The sequence below is a fragment of the Mustelus asterias genome, chromosome 29, assembly GCF_964213995.1.
Source record: "Mustelus asterias chromosome 29, sMusAst1.hap1.1, whole genome shotgun sequence".
In the NCBI taxonomy this organism is placed as follows: domain Eukaryota; kingdom Metazoa; phylum Chordata; class Chondrichthyes; order Carcharhiniformes; family Triakidae; genus Mustelus; species Mustelus asterias.
The window spans coordinates 5,054,016-5,075,371 of NC_135829.1; positions in this window are offsets into that span (position 1 = coordinate 5,054,016).

Genomic DNA, 21,356 nt, shown 5'->3' on the forward strand with positions numbered 1-21,356 from the left:
AAATGTTCTTTTTTAAAGGAAGAACCTGTATTTTTATAGCGCCTTTCATATCCTCGGGATATTCCAGAGGGATTCGCAGCCAATGAATGATTTTGGAAGTGTGAATCATAGAATTCCTACAGTGCAGAAGGAGGCCATTCGGCCCATTAATCCTGTACTGACAACAATTCTACCCAGGCTTAACCCCACCTATTTACCATGGCAAATCTATCTGGCAAGGGAGGGGAAGGTGATGGTGTGGTGGTATTATGGCTAGACTATTAATCCAGAAACTCAGTTATTGTTCTGGGGACCAGGGTTCAAATCCCGCTGTGGCAGATGGTGGAATTTGAATTCAATAAAAAATATCTGGAATTAAGGATCTACTGATGACCATGAAACCATTGTCGATTGTCGGAAAAACCCATCTGATTCACTAATGTCCTTTAGGGAAGGAAATCTGCCATCCTTAGCTGGTCTGGCCTACATGTGACTCCAGAGCCACAGCAATGTGGTTGACTCTCGACTGCCCTCCAAGGGTAACTAGGGTTGGGCAATAAACGTTGGCCAGCCAGCGACACCCATTTCCCATGAATGAATTTAAAAAAAGAAATTATCTGCACATCTTGAGACACTAAAGGGCAATTTAGCATTGTCAATCCACCTAGCCTGCACACCTTTGGAGGAAACCAGAGTGCCCAGAAGAAACCCACACAGACACGGGGAGAACGCGCAGATTCCACACAGACAGTGACCCAAGCCGGGAATCGAACTCGGGTCCCTGGCGCTGTGAGGCAGCAGTGCTAACCCACTGTGCTACCGTGTCATTAAACACTTTCCCACCTCCAATAGGACATCTCCGACTCTCTCAGCTCTGCACTGAAGAATCAGCCTTCACTTTGTACTCAAGTCCCTGGATTGGGGCTTAAACCAACTGATTTAGAAGCAGTAGCTTCTAGCAGCTCAGATCTGTCCCTGCATTATATATTATGTTGGCTCATTCAGCAAGATTGTTAAATATAGATAAACTGCAGAACATTCATGTCATACATCTTTGATAAGTGCAAGTGAAGGGAGGTTTTCTCCTGAGTATTGATGAAGGTTTGGACACTGACGTTAGCAACTGCTCTGTGGTTCGTGTTAGTTGCGTTTTATGGAACATTGCAGTTCAAAAGTAGGAATACTTTGTCGTGAAATGATATAAAAGTTCAGTTCAGCACCAAGAAGTGAATGAGTAATGACTGTCTCAAATTGTAAATGCTTTACCGAGACTTGCTCTCACTTTCTCCTGAAAGTCATGGTTCGTGATCAGATACACTTTTTGAAACCGACAGCTTTTTAAACGGCTGATCCTCATGCACTTGACTGGAAATGAGGGCTTCAGCTGTGAGCAGGAATCAGAGCCAATTCCAATCCTGCTCTATACATCCACACACATGCACATAGGCAGAACAAATCACACACACATACATACACCAGCACACACTCAAATATTCACCAGCACACACACTCAAATATTCACCAGCACACACACTCAAACATACACCAGCACACACACAAATATTCACCAGCACACACACTCAAACATACACCAGCAGACACTCAAATATTCACCAGCACACACACTCAAACATATACCAGCACACACACAAACACACATAGACAAATAAACATAGAAACACACACAAACACACACACTCACACATACACCAGCATGCACATAGATACATACATTGGCACACACATAGACACACATAGTCATGCAAGTACACACACACAGAAACATGCACACACACAGACACACACACATAGACACATACATGCACCAGCACACACATAGACATACAAACACAGACACACAGAAACATGCACATACACAGACACACACACACATACACTCACTCAAACATATACCAGCACACATACAAACACACACACTCACACATACATCAGCACGCACATGGGGTACATACATTGGCAGGCACGTAGACGCACATAGTCATACAAACACACATGGAAACATGCGCACACGGATACACACACACATACACCAGCACACACATAGACACAGGTAAACACAGCACACACATGGACACATAGACACACATAAGCATGCAAACACACTAGCATTCAATACACATAGTTGCAGTGGGGATCATTCAGTGGTGACCAGCTTGAGGAACACTGCCTGCCTTTCAGCCCCCGGATGTAAGGACGTTGGTACAAAGTACAGTTGCCCGAGAGTTTCACATTCTGAGCTCTGCTGACTGAGTGCAATCCAGACAGGAAACTGGAATTTAGTTTGCTCTGTATCACACAGTGTGCACACCAGCAGAAAAGGGGAATCCGGCACTAAACGTTCATTCAGTGATTTGTCACTGGGCAAATTGCCTGTGGCTTCCTGGCGAGCTTGCGGATGATGTTCACTTGTGGCTTGGTCTTTTCAGCAGTTTGTTGGAGGTGATGATTTGCGGAGGGGATAAGGATCACTCCGAGAGGGTAGAAGTTGGCTCATACTTCTCCTTCGCAGAAGGTGGCATAGTGTGTCTTGCGATTTTCAAGGTGGGTTGCACAGCCAATAGGCTTGGCTGGGTTTAGCTGCAGTCTTACATAGAACATAGAACATAGAACAGTACAGCACAGAACAGGCCCTTCGGCCCACGATGTTGTGCCGAGCTTTATCTGAAACCAAGATCAAGCTATCCCACTCCCTATCATCCTGGTGTGCTCCATGTGCCTATCCAATAACCGCTTAAATGTTCCTAAAGTGTCTGACTCCACTATCACTGCAGGCAGTCCATTCCACACCCCAACCACTCTCTGCGTAAAGAACCTACCTCTGATATCCGTCCTGTATCTCCCACCACGAACCCTATAGTTATGCCCCCTTGTAATAGCTCCATCCACCCGAGGAAATAGTCTTTGAACGTTCACTCTATCTATCCCCTTCATCATTTTATACACCTCTATTAAGTCTCCCCTCAGCCTCCTCCGCTCCAGAGAGAACAGCCCTAGCTCCCTCAACCTTTCCTCATATGACCTACCCTCCAAACCAGGCAGCATCCTGGTAAATCTCCTCTGCACTCTTTCCAGCGCTTCCACATCCTTCTTATAGTGAGGTGACCAGAACTGCACACAATATTCCAAATGTGGTCTCACCAAGGTCCTGTACAGTTGCAGCATAACCCCACGGCTCTTAAACTCCAACCCCCTGTTAATAAAAGCTAACACACTATAGGCCTTCTTCACAGCTCTATCCACTTGAGTGGCAACCTTTAGAGATCTGTGGATATGGACCCCAAGATCTCTCTGTTCCTCCACAGTCTTCAGAACCCTACCTTTGACCCTGTAATCCACATTTAAATTTGTCCTACCAAAATGAATCACCTCACATTTATCAGGGTTAAACTCCATTTGCCATTTTTCAGCCCAGCTTTGCATCCTATCTATGTCTTTTTGCAGCCTACAACAGCCCTCCACCTCATCCACTACTCCACCAATCTTGGTGTCATCAGCAAATTTACTGATCCACCCTTCAGCCCCCTCTAAGTCATTAATAAAAATCACAAAGAGCAGAGGACCAAGCACTGATCCCTGCGGCACACCACTAGCAACCTGCCTCCAATCCGAAAATTTTCCATCGACCACCACCCTCTGTCTTCGGTCAGACAGCCAGTTACCTATCCAATTGGCCAACTTTCCCTCTATCCCACAGTCTTCACTTTAGAAATATTCAACCATGGCTCCTGCTCTGCCCAAGACCACAAGGAGCTACAAAAGGTCGTGAATGTAGCCCAATCCATCACGCAAACCAGCCTTCCATCCAATGACTCTGTCTACACTTCCTGCTGCCTCGGAAATTCAGCCAGCATAATTAAGGACTCCACGCACCCCGGACATTCTCTCTTCCATCTTCTTCCGTCGGGAAAAAGATACAAAAGTCTGAGGTCATGTACCAACTGACTCAAGAACAGCTTCTTCCCTGCTGCCGTCAGACTTTTGAATGGACCTACCTCGCATTAAGTTGCTCTTTCTCTACACCCTAGCTATGACTGTAACACCACATTCTGCACTCTCTCCTTTCCTTCTCTATGAACGGTATTCATTTGTCTGTATAGCGCGCAAGAAACAATACTTTTCACTGTATGCAGCATTTCACTGTACGCATGTGACAATAATAAATCAAATCAAGTCAAAATTTTTGACAGGTCAGAGTTTAGTGTGCTTTCTGTATGCTGGAATGATTCTGCAAGAGTTGGCAAGCCAATATCATTGGCATAAATAAACGTTCATGATGATACGGTGGGCTTGTTGCTAATGTAGACGCAAAAGTGTTGGTACCAGGGCACTGTTCATCAGAGATTGTTGCTTAGTGCTCTTAAGGTGCTGACTGTGCCTTGGTGGTAGACCTTCAGCTGGCAGTGCTGGAGTTATACTGCAGGCTACACATTCTGGACACGAAAAGAAATAAAAACTTGCACTTATGTCATGGTTTTCATGGCCATTGGATGTCGTAAAGCATTTTACAACCAATGAAGTATTTTTGGAAGTGTAGACATTGCTGTTATGTAGGACTATGAGGGAAGCTTACAGATGCTTCCCTCATAGTTCTCTCTGGAGCGGAGGAGGCTGAGGGGAGACTTAATAGAGGTTTATAAAATGATGAAGGGGATAGATAGAGTGAACGTTCAAAGACTATTTCCTCGGGTGGATGGAGCTATTACAAGGGGGCATAACTATAGGGTTTGTGGTGGGAGATACAGGAAGGATATCAGAGGTAGGTTCTTTACGCAGAGAGTGGTTGGGGTGTGGAATGGACTGCCTGCAGTGATAGTGGAGTCAGACACTTTAGGAACATTTAAGCGGTTATTGGATAGGCACATGGAGCACACCAGGATGATAGGGAGTGGGATAGCTTGATCTTGGTTTCAGATAAAGCTCGGCACAACATCGTGGGCCGAACGGCCTGTTCTGTGCTGTACTGTTCTATGTTCTATGCAGATGGAGATTAATTTAGACAAATGCGAGGTGATGCATTTTGGTCGATTGAACCAGGGCAGGACTTACTTAGTTAATGGTAGGGTGTTGGGGAGAGTTACAGAACGAAGAGATCTAGGGGTACATGTTCATAGCTCCTTGAAAGTTCCAAAAATACTTCATTGGTTGTAAAATTGGTTGAAAGTGGAGTCACAGGTGGACAGAGTGATGAAGAAGGCATTCGGCATGCTTGGTTTCATCGGTCAGAACATTGAATACAGGAGTTGGAATGTCTTGTTGAAGTTGTACAAGATATTGGTAAGGCCACACTTGGAATACTGTGTGCAATTCTGGTCACCCTATTATAGAAAGGATATTACTAAACTAGAAAGTGTGCAGAAAAGATTTACTAGGATGCTACCGGGTCTTGATGGATTGAGTTATAAGGAGAGGCTGGATAGACTGGGACCTTTTTCTCTGGAGGAGGTTGAGGGGTGATCTTTTTTTTTAGAAACCCTACAGTGCAGAAGAAGGCCATTCGGCCCATCAAGTCTGCACCGACCACAATCCCACCCAGGCCCTACCCCCACATATTTACCCGCTAATCCCTCTAACCTACGCATCCCAGGACTCTAAGGGGCAATTTTTAACCTGGCCAATCAACCTAACACACACATCTTTGGACTGTGGGAGGAAACCGGAGCACCCGGAGTAAACCCACACAGACACGAGGAGAATGTGCAAACTCCACACAGACAGTGACCCGAGCCGGGAATCGAACCCGGGACCCTGGAGCTGTGAAGCAGCAGTGCTAACCACTGTGCTACCGTGCCGCCTATATAGAGGTCTATAAAATAATGAGGGGCATAGATCAGCTAGATAGTCAATATCTTTTCCCAAAGGTAGGGGAGTCTAAAACTAGAGGGCATAGGTTTAAGGTGAGAGGGGAGAGATACAAAAGTGTCCAGAGGGGCAATTTTTTCACACAGAGGGTGGTGAGTGTCTGGAACAAGCTGCCAGAGGTAGTAGTAGAGGCAGGTACAATTTTGTCTTTTAAAAAGCATTTAGAGGGATATGGGCCAAATGCGGGCAATTGGGATTAGCTTAGGGGTTTTAAAAAAGAAAAGGCAGCATGGACAAGTTGGGCCGAAGGGCCTGTTTCCATGCTGTAAACCTCTATGGCTCTATGACTCTATACATCCAGTTTTCCTCCCATTTTTTAATGTTTTGAGTACAGGTTTCAGTTCTTAAAATATATTTTTAAGATTAATTCCTCCAACAAATCCTTTGAGCACTTTCATCTTGATGGGTGGCACAGTGATTAGCACTGCTGCCTCACAGCGCCAGGGACCTGGGCTCAATTCCTGGTTTGGGTCACTGTGGTGTTTGCACGTTCTCCCCCGTGTCTGCGTGCGTTTCCTGTTGGTGCTCCGGTTTCCTCCCACAGTCCAAAGATTTGCTCATCACATCTCTCAAAGATTTTCTCTCCTGATCGTTAATACCCTCTAAACCAGGCAACATCCTGGTAAACCTTTTCTGTACTCTCTCCAAATCCTCCAATTCCTTCTGGTAGTGTGACTACCAGAACTGCATGCAATATTCCAAATGTGGCCTAACTAAAGTGGCATCCTTTCCCAGATAGATTTGCCATGGTAAATGGGTGGGGTAAAGTGGATAGAGCCTGGGTGGGATTATTATCAGTGCAGACTGGATGGGCCAAATGGCCTCCTTCTGCACTGTAAGGATTCACACTTCCAAAATCATTCATTGGCTGTGAATCCCTCTGGAATATCCTGAGGATACGAAAGATCAACTGGCCATGCTAAATCGCTCCTTAGTGTCAGGGGGATTTGCAGGGAAAATACATGGGGTTACGGGGATAGGGCCTGGGTGGGATTGTGGTCGGTGCAGCTTGATGGGCTGAATGGCCTCCTTCTGCACTGTGGTGATTCTATTGATTCTATGAGTCTACCATCCTGGAGTTATACTCCGGGTGGCGAAACACCCAGGTGGAATGAGATAGCCTCCCATTTTTGAGTCAGGTCAGGTCCTGATTCAGTCTGGAGCCCTCAGAGTCAATTCTCCAAACCTGTTCCCCCCCCCCCCCCCCCACCCCACCCACGTAGACCCTTACCACTCGGACTCCGGACAATGGGGAAACCATAGGCTCACAACTTTCCATTTATTCCTTCGGAACATTGGCCCATCCCCTTGCCCTGCAGTCTAATTTCAATCCTCCTTAGTTGTCTGAGAAAATCATTGCATTCGGAGATCTTGATAGACGTGCCACACATTTATTTAAATATTGCATATATGAATAATTCAAATCATGAATTAGATAATTAATTCACAGAAGTTCAATGCTTCCTACACAAATGAGTGGATATTAATTTCAGAAGTTGGTTATCTACATAAAGTTCTTTGGCATAGGCGTTCCTTCCATTATTTGCTCTGTCAATATCACTTGCTTATTTCAATACATTAACAAGTGAAAAGGAAAATAATTAACTTGACATTTTGCTCTCAGGTTCAATACTTTTCTCCTCATTTACATAAGCCAATACAGTCTGCTTTTTAATCTAAAAAGCAGGATGAAGATCTTTATAGACCTCCTACACAAGGCCCAATACAGCATCATCAGAAACTATTGTCCAGGCCCATGGTGGTTAGAATAAATTCCCTCGTAACTTTCACATCACAATTGAAATAATACTTAAAAAGGCAATAAAATCTGCAGGATAATATAGGAAGGGAGGTCGGTGGATTTGTGTGTTTAATTTGATAGCTCTTTCAAAGAGCTAGTAGAAGTGCCAGGGGCTGAATGGCTCCCTTCTCGACCTTTCATTTGGAACTCATAGTGGACTGGCGGGCTGGTTGACCGTGGAAGGCATCGCAGTCAAAACTGAGCATACTTCCTCTCAATGTCCACAGAATCATAGAATCCCTACAGAGCAGAAGGAGGCCATTTGGCCCATCGAGTCAGTACTGGCAACACTCCCACCCAGTCCCAATGCCCGTAACCCCACGTGCTTATCCTGCTGGTCCCCCTGGCACTAAAGGGGCAATTTAGCACGGCCAATCCACCTAACCAAACCGGAGCACCCGGAGGAAACCCACACAGACACGGAGAGAACGTGCAGACTCCGCACAGACAGTGACCTGAGTGGGGTATCAAACCTGGGTCCCTGGCACTGTGAGGCAGCAGTGCTAACCACTGTTTTTCCATGGGACATAAGCGTTATTGGCTAGGCTGGCATTCGTAATCCATCCTTAATTGCCCTTCAGAAGGTGGTGGTGATCTGCCTTCTTAAACCACTGCATGTGGTGTAGGTACACCCACAGTTTAAGTTAAAGTTTATTTATTAGTGTCACAAGTAGGCTTACGTTAACACTGCAATGAAGTTACTGTGAAAATCCCCGAGTTGCCACACTCCGGCGCCTGTTCGGGTACACTGAGGGAGAATTTAGCATGACCAATGCACCTAACCAGCACGTCTTTCGGACTGTGGGTGGAAACTGGAGCAGCCGGAGGAAACCCATGCAGACACGGGGAGAACGTGCAAACTCCACACAGACAATGACCCAAGCCAGGAATTGAACCCGGGTCCCTGGTGCTGTGAGGCAGCAGCGCTAACCACTGTGCCACCGTGCCACTGGGAGAGGGTTCCAGGATATTGACCCTGTGACGGTGAAGGGGTGGTGAAGTAGTTTCAAGCAGGAATGGTTTGTGGCTTGGAGGGGAAGTTTGTGGTCGCTGTTTTCCTCTGGCATCAGCTGCCCTTGTCCTTCTAGGTGATGGGGGTTGTGTGTTTGGAAGGTGCTGCCAATGGAGGCTTGGCAAGTTTCTGCAATGCATCTTGTAAATGGTACACACTGCTGCCACTCCACTGTGTGTCAGTGGTGGAGGGAGTGAATGTTTAAGATGCTGGATGGGTTTCCTGCTTTGTCCTGGATGGTGTTGAGCTTGTTGAGTGTTGTTGGAGCTGCAATCATCCAGGCAATTGGACAGTATTCCATCACACTCCTGACTTGTAAATAGTGGATGATTTTGGGAGTCAGAAAGTGAGTTAGTCACTGCTGAATTCCCAGCTTTTGTAGTCACTGTATTTATATAGAATCCCTACAGTGCATTCGGCCCATCGAGTCTGCACCAACCACAATCCCACCCAGGCCCTATTCCCACAACCACACACATTTACTTTGCTAATCCCCCTGACACTACGGTCAATTTAGCATGGCTAATCAACCTAACCCGTGGGAGGAAACCGGAGCACCCGGAGGAAACCCACGCAGACACGGGGAGAATGTGCAAACTCCACACAGACAGTGACCCGAGGCTGGAATTGAACCTGGGTCCCTGGTGCTGTGAGGCAGCAGTGCTAATCACTGTGCCACCATGCCGCCAGTGGCCAGTCCAGTTTCTGGGAAATGGAAACCCCTGGGATGTTTATAGAGTGCAGAATTTGGCAATGGCAAAGCCATTGAAAGGGGAGATGATTAGATTCTCTCCTGTTGGAGATGGTCCTTTCCTAGTTCTTGTGCAATGCCAATGTCACGGTACAATTGATCAACACAATTCTAAGCTTGTACAAAACGATGAAGTCTAAGTTGACTGATTTTCATGTTGGTTCCTAATTATCTGACAAAAATGTAAATTCAGGTTTGTCTTTGGTTTTGCAGATCTGACTGCATTTCATGAATAATTATGTGTTGTGTGCCAAAAGGCACACTCAGAACAAGGTTACAAAATCATGAGTTATGAATAGATTAAATACTCGGGATGGTTCTGTCCCCAGAGAACGGTGGACCAGTGGAAAAGGCTGCACCTTGTGCATTCAAAGCTGACTCACTAAATTCTTTCAAGTGCGGGAGGGACTTGTTTCTGCTGGGGAGGCAGTTGTGGGGGTCGGGGGACGGAATCACCCTGTCGCTGGACTAGTAATTCAGAGAGCCAGGGTAATTCTCCAGGTTTGAATCCCAGCATGGCAAGTGTGCTGGAGGCAGGTTCAATCGATGCATGCAGGAGAGCATTAGATAATAATTTGAATGTGCAGGGGAACAGGGGAATGCAGGCGCTAAACCACTGCTTGTTTGGAGACCCGGTGCAGAATGCAAGGTCTGTATACTAGCTGTGACTATAACTAAAAGTAAAGTTTATTTATTCGTCACAAGTTGCCTTACATTAACACTGCAATGAAGTCACTGTGAAAATCCCCCAGTCTCCATACTCTGGCGCCTGTTCGGGTACACTGAAGGAGAATTCAGCATGGTCAATGCACCTAACCAGCACGTCTTTCGGACTGTGGGAGGAAACCAGAGGAAACCCCAGACACGGGGAGAACGTGCAGATTTCACACAGAGAGTGACTCAAGCCGGGAATCGAACCTGGGTCCCTAGCGCTGTGAGGCAGCAGTGCTAACCACTGTGCCACCAGGAATACTAGCTATGACTTTAACACTGCATTCTGCACTCTCTCCTTTCCTTCTCTATGAATGGTATGATTTGTCTGTATAGCGCGCAAGAAACAATGCTTTTCACTGTATGTTAATATATGTGACAATAATAAATCAAATCAAATCAAATCAAAAGGGGCCAAATAGCCTCTTTCTGCGCAGTAACAATTCTGTATTGGCAAAACATTTTTGTGTCTGTGACTGAATATGACCAGATGTAGAAATGTGGAAGTAGCTAACTTTGGGAGAAATATCTGTGACAGATGTTAGCTTCATCCTACATCTGTCACAGTTTTGTTCTTCTTCATTACGAGAACAAGTACCCCAGTCGGTTGAATATTAGTCTAAAGGGTTTGAATCTTGGGAAGAGTCGTTGCTGCCTCTCATCTTTCTCACGTATTGGGATTAAAGGGGTGCAGAAAAGGGACTCACTTAGAGAACCAAACACACCCATTAGCACAGTGCATGTCTGGCTCCTGAGGAATGTACAGGCATCTGCGGTGGATGCCTAAAACAGGGACTAGGCCCCTCCAGTAAGCTAACAGTAACAGCTGCTTTCAAACCTGCGGTGAACCATCGTTGGTTCCCACTGGATAGTACTGAGCCAGGGTCTGGCCAGTACTACAAGTATGTACATATGTTGCTGTTGGGTTAGGGATGGGTTGTTCTACTTGTTGCTGTTGGGGTTAGGGTGGGGTTGTTACACCTTTGTACTGTAGTGTTGTGGTACATCCCAGTCGGGCTCCGCCTCCTGGGAGAGGTATAAAGGTCCCTGCTCTGGCCGGGACCCCTCAGTCTGGGATCGTGTATACAATTGGTAGCTGCTTTGTTACAGCAAATAAAAGCCTTTATTTCCTGAGCATCAAGCCTCGTGTATGATAACGCGCATCAAAACCCAAACCTTAAATTGCTTTGTCCTAAATGCAGAAGACCAGGCGGTTGAACATATCGTAGCCTTGTTTCGCTATCCAGATCCTAAATGTATCTAATGGAAAGTTAGACGTGCTTATGAGGAAGCTGATTCCACTAATGGGGTGGGACTACTTTCTATCTGCAGGACAGAAACAGGCCATTCAGCCCATCAAATCCATTCTGGTATACTTACATTACATAAACCGTGTCCCACCCTCTTCCTCCAGCTTCCTCAGCATATCCTTCTATTCCTTCTCCCCACCCCTCCATATGAGAGTCTAGCTTTCCCTTGAATGTCTTTGTGCTTTTTTCCTAAACCTCCGGGAGCGATTTCCACATTCTCACCGCTCTTTGGGTGAAGATCTTTCGCCTGAATTTCCGATTGGATTGATTGGACTCTACCTTACATTTATGTCCCCCGAGTATCGGTCTCCCTCAAAGGAGGGAACATCTTCTTCTCAATTCAAAGTCATTCAGGATCTTAAAGGATTCCCCCAGGTCACTCCTCAACCTTCCCTTTCCAAGAGGAAAGATCCCCAGTCTGATCAATTTCTGGCACCAGTTACAGTCCCTCATTCTGGTATCAGCCTGGTGAATTCTTCTTGAACAGAACTGTGCACAATATTCCCAAGTGTGCTGTAGCCAGTGTTTGATATAAATGTAACGGCACAGTGGCACAGTGGTTAGCGCTGCTGCCTCACAGCGCCAGGGACCCGACTTCGATTCCCGGCTTGGGTGACTGTCTGTGCGGAGTCTGCACATTCTCCCCGTGTCTGCGTCGGTTTCCTCCCGGTGCTCCGGTTTCCTCCTGGACAAGAGCAGGGATGTACTTCTGAGATTGTATAAAGCTCTGGTCAGACCCCATTTGGAGTATCGTGAGCAGTTTTGGGCCCTGTACCTAAGGAAGAATGTGCTGGTCTTGGAAAGGATCCAGAGGAAGCTCACAAGAATGATCCCTGGAATGAAGAGCTTGTCAGATGAGGAACGGTTGAGGACTCTGGGTCTGTACTCGTTGGAGTTTGGAAGGATGAGGGGGGATCTTATTGAAACTTACAGGATACTGCGAGGCCTGGATAGAGTGGACGTGGAGAGGATGTTTCCACTATCATAGAAATCATAGAAACCCTACAGTGCAGAAGGAGGCCATTCGGCCCATCGAGTCTGCACCGACCACAATCCCACCCAGGCCCTACCCCCACATATTTTACCCGCTAATCCCTCTAACCTACACATCCCAGGACTCTAAGGGACAATTTTTTTTTTTAACCTGGCCAATCAACCTAAACCGCACATCTTTGGACTGTGGGAGGAAACCGGAGCACCCGGAGGAAACCCACGCAGACACGAGGAGAATGTGCAAACTCCACACAGACAGTGACCCGAGCTGGGAATCGAACCCGGGACCCTGGAGCTGTGAAGCAGCAGTGCTAACCACTGTGCTACCGTGCCGCCCTAGTAGGAAAAACTAGAACCAGAGGGCACAACCTCAGGTTAAAGGGACAATCCTTTAAAACAGAGATGAGGAGGAATTTCTTCAGCCAGAGAGTGGTGAATCTGTGGAACTCTTTGCCGCAGAAGACTGTGGAGGCCAGGTCATTGAGTGTCTTTAAGACAGAGATAGGTTCTTGATGAATAAGGGGATCAGGGGTTATGAGGAAAAGGCAGGAGAATGGGGATGAGAAAAATATCAGCCATGATTGAATGGCGGAGCAGACTCGATGGGCCGAGTGGCCTAATTCTGCTCCTAAGTCTTATGTGTCTTATGGTCTCCCACAGTCCAAAGATGTGCGGGCTAGGTGATTGGCCATGCTAAATTGCTCCTTAGTGTCCAAAGATGTGTAGGTTAGGTGGATTGGCCATGCTAAATTTGCTCCTTAGTGTTAGCGGGGGACTAGCTAGGGTAAAATGCATGGGGTTAAGAGGATAGGGCCTGGGTGGGATTGTGGTCGGTGCAGACTCAATGGGCCAAATGGCCTCCTTCTGCACTGTAGGATTCTATGATTTATTGCCCATCCCTAGTTGCCCTTGGAGGGCAGTTGAGATTCAACCACATTGCTGTGGCTCTGGTGTCGCATGTAGGCCAGACTAGGTAAGAACAGCAGATTTCCTTCCCTAAAGGACATTAATGAACCAGTTGGGTTTTTCTGACAATCGACAATGGTTTCATGGTCATTGTAAGTAGTCTCACAACACCAGGTTAAAGTCCAACAGGTTTATTTGGTAGCACGAACTTCCGGAGCAGCGCTCCGAAAGCTCGTGCCACCAAATAAATATGTTCGACTTTAACCTCGTGTTGTGAGACTACTTACTGTGCCCACCCCAGTCCAACGTCAGAAACTCCACTTCATAGTCATCAGCAGATTCCTAATTCCAGATATTTTTTATTGAATTTAAATTCCACCATCTGCCGTGGCAGGATTCGAACCCGGGTCCCCAGAACATTAGCTGAGTTTCTGGATTAATAGCCTGGCAATAATACCACTAGGCCATCACCTCCCCGTGTACAGTTACAGTCCATCACTCTGGTATCAGCCTGATGAATTCTCCTTGAACAGAACTGTGTGCGGTACTCCCAAGTGTGCTGTAACCAGTGTTTGATATAAACTAACACAATTTCTCTGCTTTTCGATTCAGTTGCTCAAGAAAGAAATGGTAATAATTGCTTTGCTTTTTTTTCAACGTCCTTATTAACCTGCCTTGTTACTTTCAGTGATTTGTGTACCTTGTAATAATATGGTGGGCGGTAATTGCTGGGCTGCCCAAGTCCCAAAGGGAAACTCAAGACAAGCCACCACAATGATTAGTGTTTTGTACTTTATAATGAAAAGGTACCTGCACTGGAGTCAGGAGCAATAATCTCAAACCACTTCAGGAGATTATAAATATTAAATTTAAACATACTTTTTTTTTCCAGAAGAAAAGAAAACTTGAACACAGCAGATTACACTTACACAGTTAACAATAGTTTTACAAACATTTCCCAGAAGATTTCTGCTCAGAGGAAAACAGTCCTCATAGATTTTCGCTGTAAAAGTTCCAGTAAGATTATCACAAACATCCACTGACATGCTGGTTAGGCGCATTGGCCATGCTAAATCCTCCCTCAGTGTACCCAAACAGACACCGGACTGTGGCGACTCGGGGATTTTCACAGTAATTTCATTGCAGTGTTGGAGCAGCACTCCGAAAGCTCGTGATACCAAATAAACCTGTTGGACTTTAACCTGGCGTTGTGAGACTTCTGACTGTGCCCAGTCCAACGCCGGCATCTCCACACTAATAAATAAACTTAAACTTCCCTTTCCAGAACATAAAGATATTTTACGTTATGCTATGATCACTACCTTTGGATACAAAAAAACTTAATACCTTGTCTTATTCATTTATGACCTTCACTAATTGTACATTTTCCTTTCGAAATATGATAGTTAATCTTCAATCCCTCTTTATTTTCCTAATGCAAATTTCAATTCATGCACTCCTTTGTTGCATCTTAACCCTACTCATCTCCACTGCAAAATATTAGCTTCACGCCTAATCCCTTTTGATATTTTCAGCCTTTGTATTCTAACAGTCTTCAGTCTAATTAAATTAGCCACACCAGTATAAACACACACACGTTTTATGTAGGGATATGGGGATAGGGCCTGGGTGGGATTGTGGTCGGTGCAGACTCGATGGGCTGAATGGCCTCTTTCTGTACTGTAAGGTTTCTATGATTCTATGATTCTATGATACACATGGCCACAGTGATATTGTGAAAATATTGACAAATATAATATTTTTGTCACAGATCCCTCTGTCCTCTATACTGTCTAGATTATTATTTTCCAAGGTTACTATGACCTCCTTATTCTTCTATAAAAATGTACCACTTCACACCTCTCCACATTGACATTCAATTCCTCAGCAATTCAGCAAGCATATTGATGCCTTCCTATATTTTTTTGCAGTCCTCTTCTGTGTTAACTACATCCCTTTATTAGGTAAAAGCTAAGAGAGCGCTGACCCTTTTTCTGCTAATAACACATCCCGCTACTTTGCTTTCAGACAGTGCTGACCTTTATTCCGCTATTAATTTTTTACAGATACACCACAGAATGCATCCTTTCCGGATGTATCGCAGCTTGGTATGGCTCCAGCTCTGAACAAGACCACAATAAACTACAAAGGGTCGTGAACGCAGCCTAGTCCATCACGCAAAGCAGCCTCCCATCCATTGACTCTGTCTACACTTCCCGCTACCTCAGGGAAGCAATCAGCATAATCAAGGATCCCACGCACCCCCCCCGTACTCCCTTCCACCTTCTTCAGTTGGGAAAAGGATAAAAAGTCTGAGATCACGTACCAACCGACTCAAGGACAGCTTCTTCCCTGCTGCCATCAAACCTTTGAATGGACTTACCTTATATTAAGTTGATCTGCCAGACCTGCTGAATTTTTCCAGCATTTTCTATTTTGATTTTCCTCCATTTGGTGTCTTACGCAAATTCTGAAATCACACTTCCGATTCCCGAGTTCAAATCAGTGTGAAGAGGTTTTGGGGTAAGAAGTTTGTATGGAATATTTTTATAAAATTCATTCGTGGGACATGGGCGTCGCTGGCTGGCCAGCATTTATTGTGTGGAGATGCCGGCGTTGGACTGGGGTAAACACAGTAAGAAGTTTAACAACTTTCTATTTGTGATTTTCTAATTTTCTAACTTTCTAATTCTGTTTGTGAACAGAATTCCCACTCACCTGAAGAAGGGGCTCAGAGCCTCGAAAGCTTGTGTGGCTTTTGCTACCAAATAAACCTGTTGGACTTTAACCTGGTGTTGTTAAACTTCTTACAGCATTTATTGCCCATCCCTAGTTGCCCAAGGCCAGTTGAGAGTCAACCACATTGCCGTGGCTCTGGAGTCACATGTAGGTCAGACCAGGTAAGGACGGCAGATTTCTTTCCCTAAAGGACATTAGTGAAGCAGATGGGATTTTCTGACAATCGACAATAGAAACATAGAAACTAGAAGCAGGAGGAGGCCATTCGGCCCTTCAAGCCTGCTCCAACATTCATTATCGTCATGGCTAATCATCAAATTCAATATCCTGATCCCCCCCTTCCCCCCATATCCCTTGATCCCTTTGGCCCCAAGGGCTATATCTAATTTCTTCTTGAAATCAGACAACGTTTTGTCCTCTGGGCGAGGTCATTAAGGCAGCCAGGCTCACTGATGACATGTAAATGCTTATTTAAATAAGTTTCAATAAATGAACCTGCCTCTCACCCATTTCCGGCGACAGGCTGACTTCGTCAGAAAGCCGGCGCTCGTAAAATGGCGCCGGTCACGAAAACGGGAGCCAATCATGCTTTATGCCCGACTTCCCACAAGACCATAAGACATAGGAGCAGAATTAGGCCACTCGGCCCATCGAGTCTGCTCTGCCATTCAATCATGGCTGATATTTTTCTCATCCCCATTCTCCTGCCTTTTCCCCATAACCCCTGATCCCCTTATTAATCAAGAACCTATCTATCTCTGTCTTAAAGACACTCAATGACCCGGCCTCCACAGCCTTCTGCGGCAAAGAGTTCCACAGATTCACCACTCTCTGGCTGAAGAAATTCCTCCTCATCTCTGTTTTAAAGGATCGTCCCTTTAGCCTGAGGTCGTGCCCCCTGGTTCTAGTTTTTCCTACTAGTGGAAACATCCTCTCCACGTCCACTCTATCCAGGCCTCGCAGTATCCTGTAAGTTTTAATAAGACCCCCCCTCATCCTTCTAAACTCCAATGAATTCAATCCTAAGTGATGGTTTGATGGTCATCAGTATGCTATTAATTCCAGCCATTTTTTAATTGAATTCTGCCGTGGCGGGATTCGAAACTGGGTCCCCAGAACATTAGGGGAGGCGTAGAGCATTTGAGTGCCTTCTGAGCTGCAGATTGGGTGTAATTCTATGTCGACATGAAGGCAAACTGCCAACGTACATGGACATCCAGGGTTTAAAACTGCAATTAATCCTGAAGAAAGAAAAAACATGTTTTGACTAATTAAGATACACAGTGTAGGTGTTTTTCCTGTCATTTGTAGTGTACACTCGAGTAAAGGAAGAAATTCGAATGCCTGTGGTTTAGGTGTGATCCATAAGTGTCATTGCACCCACTAAGGAAGTCAAAGCCACATTTTAAAAAATATACTTCTTAACTGAGATTAATTACAAGTCACTGTGGGTTGGAGCAAAATAATTACTACGTGTGGGCATCTCTTTTTAAAAGTAAGTAGGAAATAGTGGAAGTGAACAGGAGATCAAGCAGCATCTGACACAAGAGAAAGAGGTTAATGTTTCAGGTGTGACTCTTTCAGCAGAATGCCCCTTGTTGGAACTGAGCAGATACTGAGTGACTTGTTCTGTGTTCATTAAACCATGATGTGGAGATGCCGGCGTGGACTGGGGTAAACACAGTAAGGAAGCTAACAACACCAGGTTAAAGTCCAACAGGTTTATTTGGTAGCAAATGCCACTAGCTTTCGGAGCGCTGCTCCTTCGTCAGGAGAGCAGATTTCCACTCCATCTGACGAAGGAGCAGCGCTCCGAAAGCTAATGGCGTTTGCTACCAAATAAACCTGTTGGACTTTAATCTGGTGTTGTGAGACTCCTTACTTCATTAAATCATACAATCCCTAGAGTGTAGAAGGAGCCCATTCAGCCCATCGTGTCTGCACCAACTCTCTTACCTCTCCCCTGCCCAATCCACATAATCCCACACATTTTACCATGGCTAATCAATTAAACCTACACATCTTTGAACACTAAGGGGCAATTTAGCATGGCCAATCCACCTAACCTACACATCTTTCGACACTAAGGGGCAATTTAGCATGGCCAATCCACCTAACCTGCACATCTTTGGACACTAAGGGGTAATTTAGCATGGCCAATCCACCTAACCTGCACATCTTGGGACTCTAAGGGGCAATTTAGCATGGCCAATCCACCTAACCTGCACATCTTTGGACACTAAGGGGCAATTTAGCATGGCCAATCCACCTAACCTGCACACCTTGGGACTCTAAGGGGTAATTTAGCATGGCCAATCCACCTAACCTGCACATCTTGGGACTCTAAGGGGCAATTTAGCATGGCCAATCCACCTAATCTGCACATCTTTGGACACTAAGGGGCAATTTAGCATGGCCAATCCACCTAACCTGCACATCTTTGGACTGTGGGAGGAAACTGGAGCACCCGAAGGAAACCCACGCAGACACGGGGAGAACGTGCAGATTGCACACAGACACAATCACCCGAGGGCAGAATTGAACCTGGGACCCTGGTGTTGTGAGGCAGCAGTGCTAACCACTGTGCCACCGTGCCGCCTTATGGGAGTCTGAAATGCGAGTCTTTTCTTACTCATCTGCACAAGGGATGCTTTCAGGTCAGACCCCCTTCCCGAAACTACACGTGGAAAAAGGTTCTGTTTTGAAAAAACCACTAGGTCCTTATCGTGGATAAAGAATGATCTTTCTAAACAGCTCCATGGACTGGATGAATATGATACAAATGAGGATGACCCACACCTCCAGAGTAAGAGGTCCAGAGTCACCAGTGGGAAGGTGGACCTTTGCTTTTCATTCCCACTCCAGTGAAATTCCTGGACTGCACTTGACAGGAGGCCATGGAGTGATGTTGAAATCAGGAGTGGGAATTGCAGAATCCCATTGGAAGAGTTGCTGCTCATTCAATTCCTGCCTCAGTATTCCCTGTATTGTCTGGGTCTGTGCCCTTTGGCAATGTCATTAATAACACAGCTCTCCGTGTACATGGGAAACCGATCCATCCCACAACCTGGCCGGCTCCCCCTTGAAGTCAATGCAGCATCAGGACATGGCAAATTAGGGATAGCGTAACGACTTCAACAAGGCCCATGAGGTTGGCCTCTTGGAGTATGAGCTCCTTGTTTGAGGTCATAATTGCCTGCCCAATCGGGCAGCCTCACTTGTATCCTGCAAAATATGGGTGGATAAGGCCATCCTGAAAATAACATCTGGATCATGGGCCTCGAAATCACAGTTTGCCCTGGAGCCAACGATATCCAGCAGACTGAGACCGAGAACTCTCATAGAATCAAAGAATCATAGAATCCCTACAGTGCAGAAGAAGACCACTTGGCCCATCGAGTCTGTACCGATCACAATCCCACTCAGGCCCTTTTCCTGTAATCTTCATTTACTCCGCTAATCCGCCTGACACTAGGGTCAATTTAGCATGGCCAATCCACCTAACCCGCAGATCTTTGGACTCCCATGCCAGCCAGCACCACCTCTCCATCGCTCGTAGTTGGGACCTCGGAATGGGCAGCACTGACAAAGCCACAGTTACTCCTCTGCCACCCGAGGAAGGGAGCAAACCAGAACTCTCTCTTTCTTAAGAGATATGCGCCTGTTCGATACACCCCTCCCACATCGTACACCGAGTTGGGGGATCTGGGACCCAGTGCTGAAACGTCCCAACAAACCCATGAGGCATGCGAATCACCGAGGTTCCTCCCCAGAATTAGGGGGTTAGGAGTGTAATGATTTCAATGAGGTACAGCTCTTGGAGTATGAGCTCCCTAATTGAGGTTGTACTGGCCGACCCAATCAGGGAGCCTCATCTGTATATAAGTATGGGAGTGTCAGGTCTATTGACACTCCAGATTCTGACTTTACACGGGAAGCACTCCGAGGAGTGGAATTGAGTTTGGAAATAAACTCTGAGGAGTCATCTCAGATTGCAACTATTCTGAGAACCTCTTTTCAATTTGCCAAAGGAGGACCACACTTCCCGCCAACACTGCACTGGCACGAGGAGTCGGTTAGCTCAGCGGGCTGGACAGCTGGTCAGTAATGCAGAGCGACGCCATCAGCGTGGGTTCAATTCCCGTACGGGCTGAGGTTATTCATCAAGTCCCCACCTTCTCAACCTCGCCTGAGGTGTGGTGATCCTCAGGGGTTAAATCACCACCAGTCAGCTCTCCCCCTCAAAGGAGAGAAGCAGTCTATGGTCATCGGGGACTGTGGCAACTTCACTGTTATTGGCACCTGGACCACAAGATGTCCTAATCGCCTTTGAAAGTTAGATTGATTTGTTTGCATGCTCCTCAAATGGAAAATGACAGTTTGTTTCAATCAATGTGAAATCAGATTAGACTCCGAGTAAATGAATTAATTCCCAGACTGGGACAATAAAGTCCCACCAGCAACATGTTTGCTTTTGTTTTTAATGATCACTAAGTTGATCAATAAGTGTCCAGTCTGCAACTACTGTGATGCCTTTTAACCAAATAAAAATGCCTTTGAAATCCGGCATGGTGGCACAGTGGTTAGCGCTGCTGCCTCACAGCGCCAGGGATCCAGGTTGGATTCCCAGCTTGGGTCACTGTCTGTGCGGAGACTGCATGGATTGGCCATGCTAAATTGTCCCTTAGTGTCCAAAGATGTGCAGGTTAGGTGGATTGGCCATGACAAATTTCCCCTTAGTGCCCAAAGATGTGCACGTTAGGTGGATTGGCCATGCTAAATTTCCCCTTTGTGTTCAAGTTTGGTGGATTGGCCATGCTAAATTTCCCCTTCGTGTTCAAGTTTGGTGGATTGGCCATGCTAAATTGCCCCTTAGTATCAGGGGGATTAGCAGGGTAATTACGTGGGGTTACAGGGATAGGGCCTGGGCGGGATTGTTGTTGGCGCAGGCTCATGGGCCGAATGGCCTCCCTCTGCACTGTAGGGGTTCTATGAATCGGAGAAAGGGAGAACATACATTTTTCTAGCGTCTGTTAAAACTCAGGACACAAGTCAAAGGCCACTCCCACAACCCACCTCTATCTTCCCACGAAACTCATTCTGTGTCCCTGGTACAATATCTGTTTACCATGCTCTCAGCACGCTCTGACAGGAGTAACAACATTACGCCACGGTTTCTAAAGAGGATTACTTTGCGATTGTCAAAAGCACCTTGTAAGCAAAGTTACCCCCGGCATTCTCTGACTGTCAGTCCTAATAACAGTCTGTAAAGGT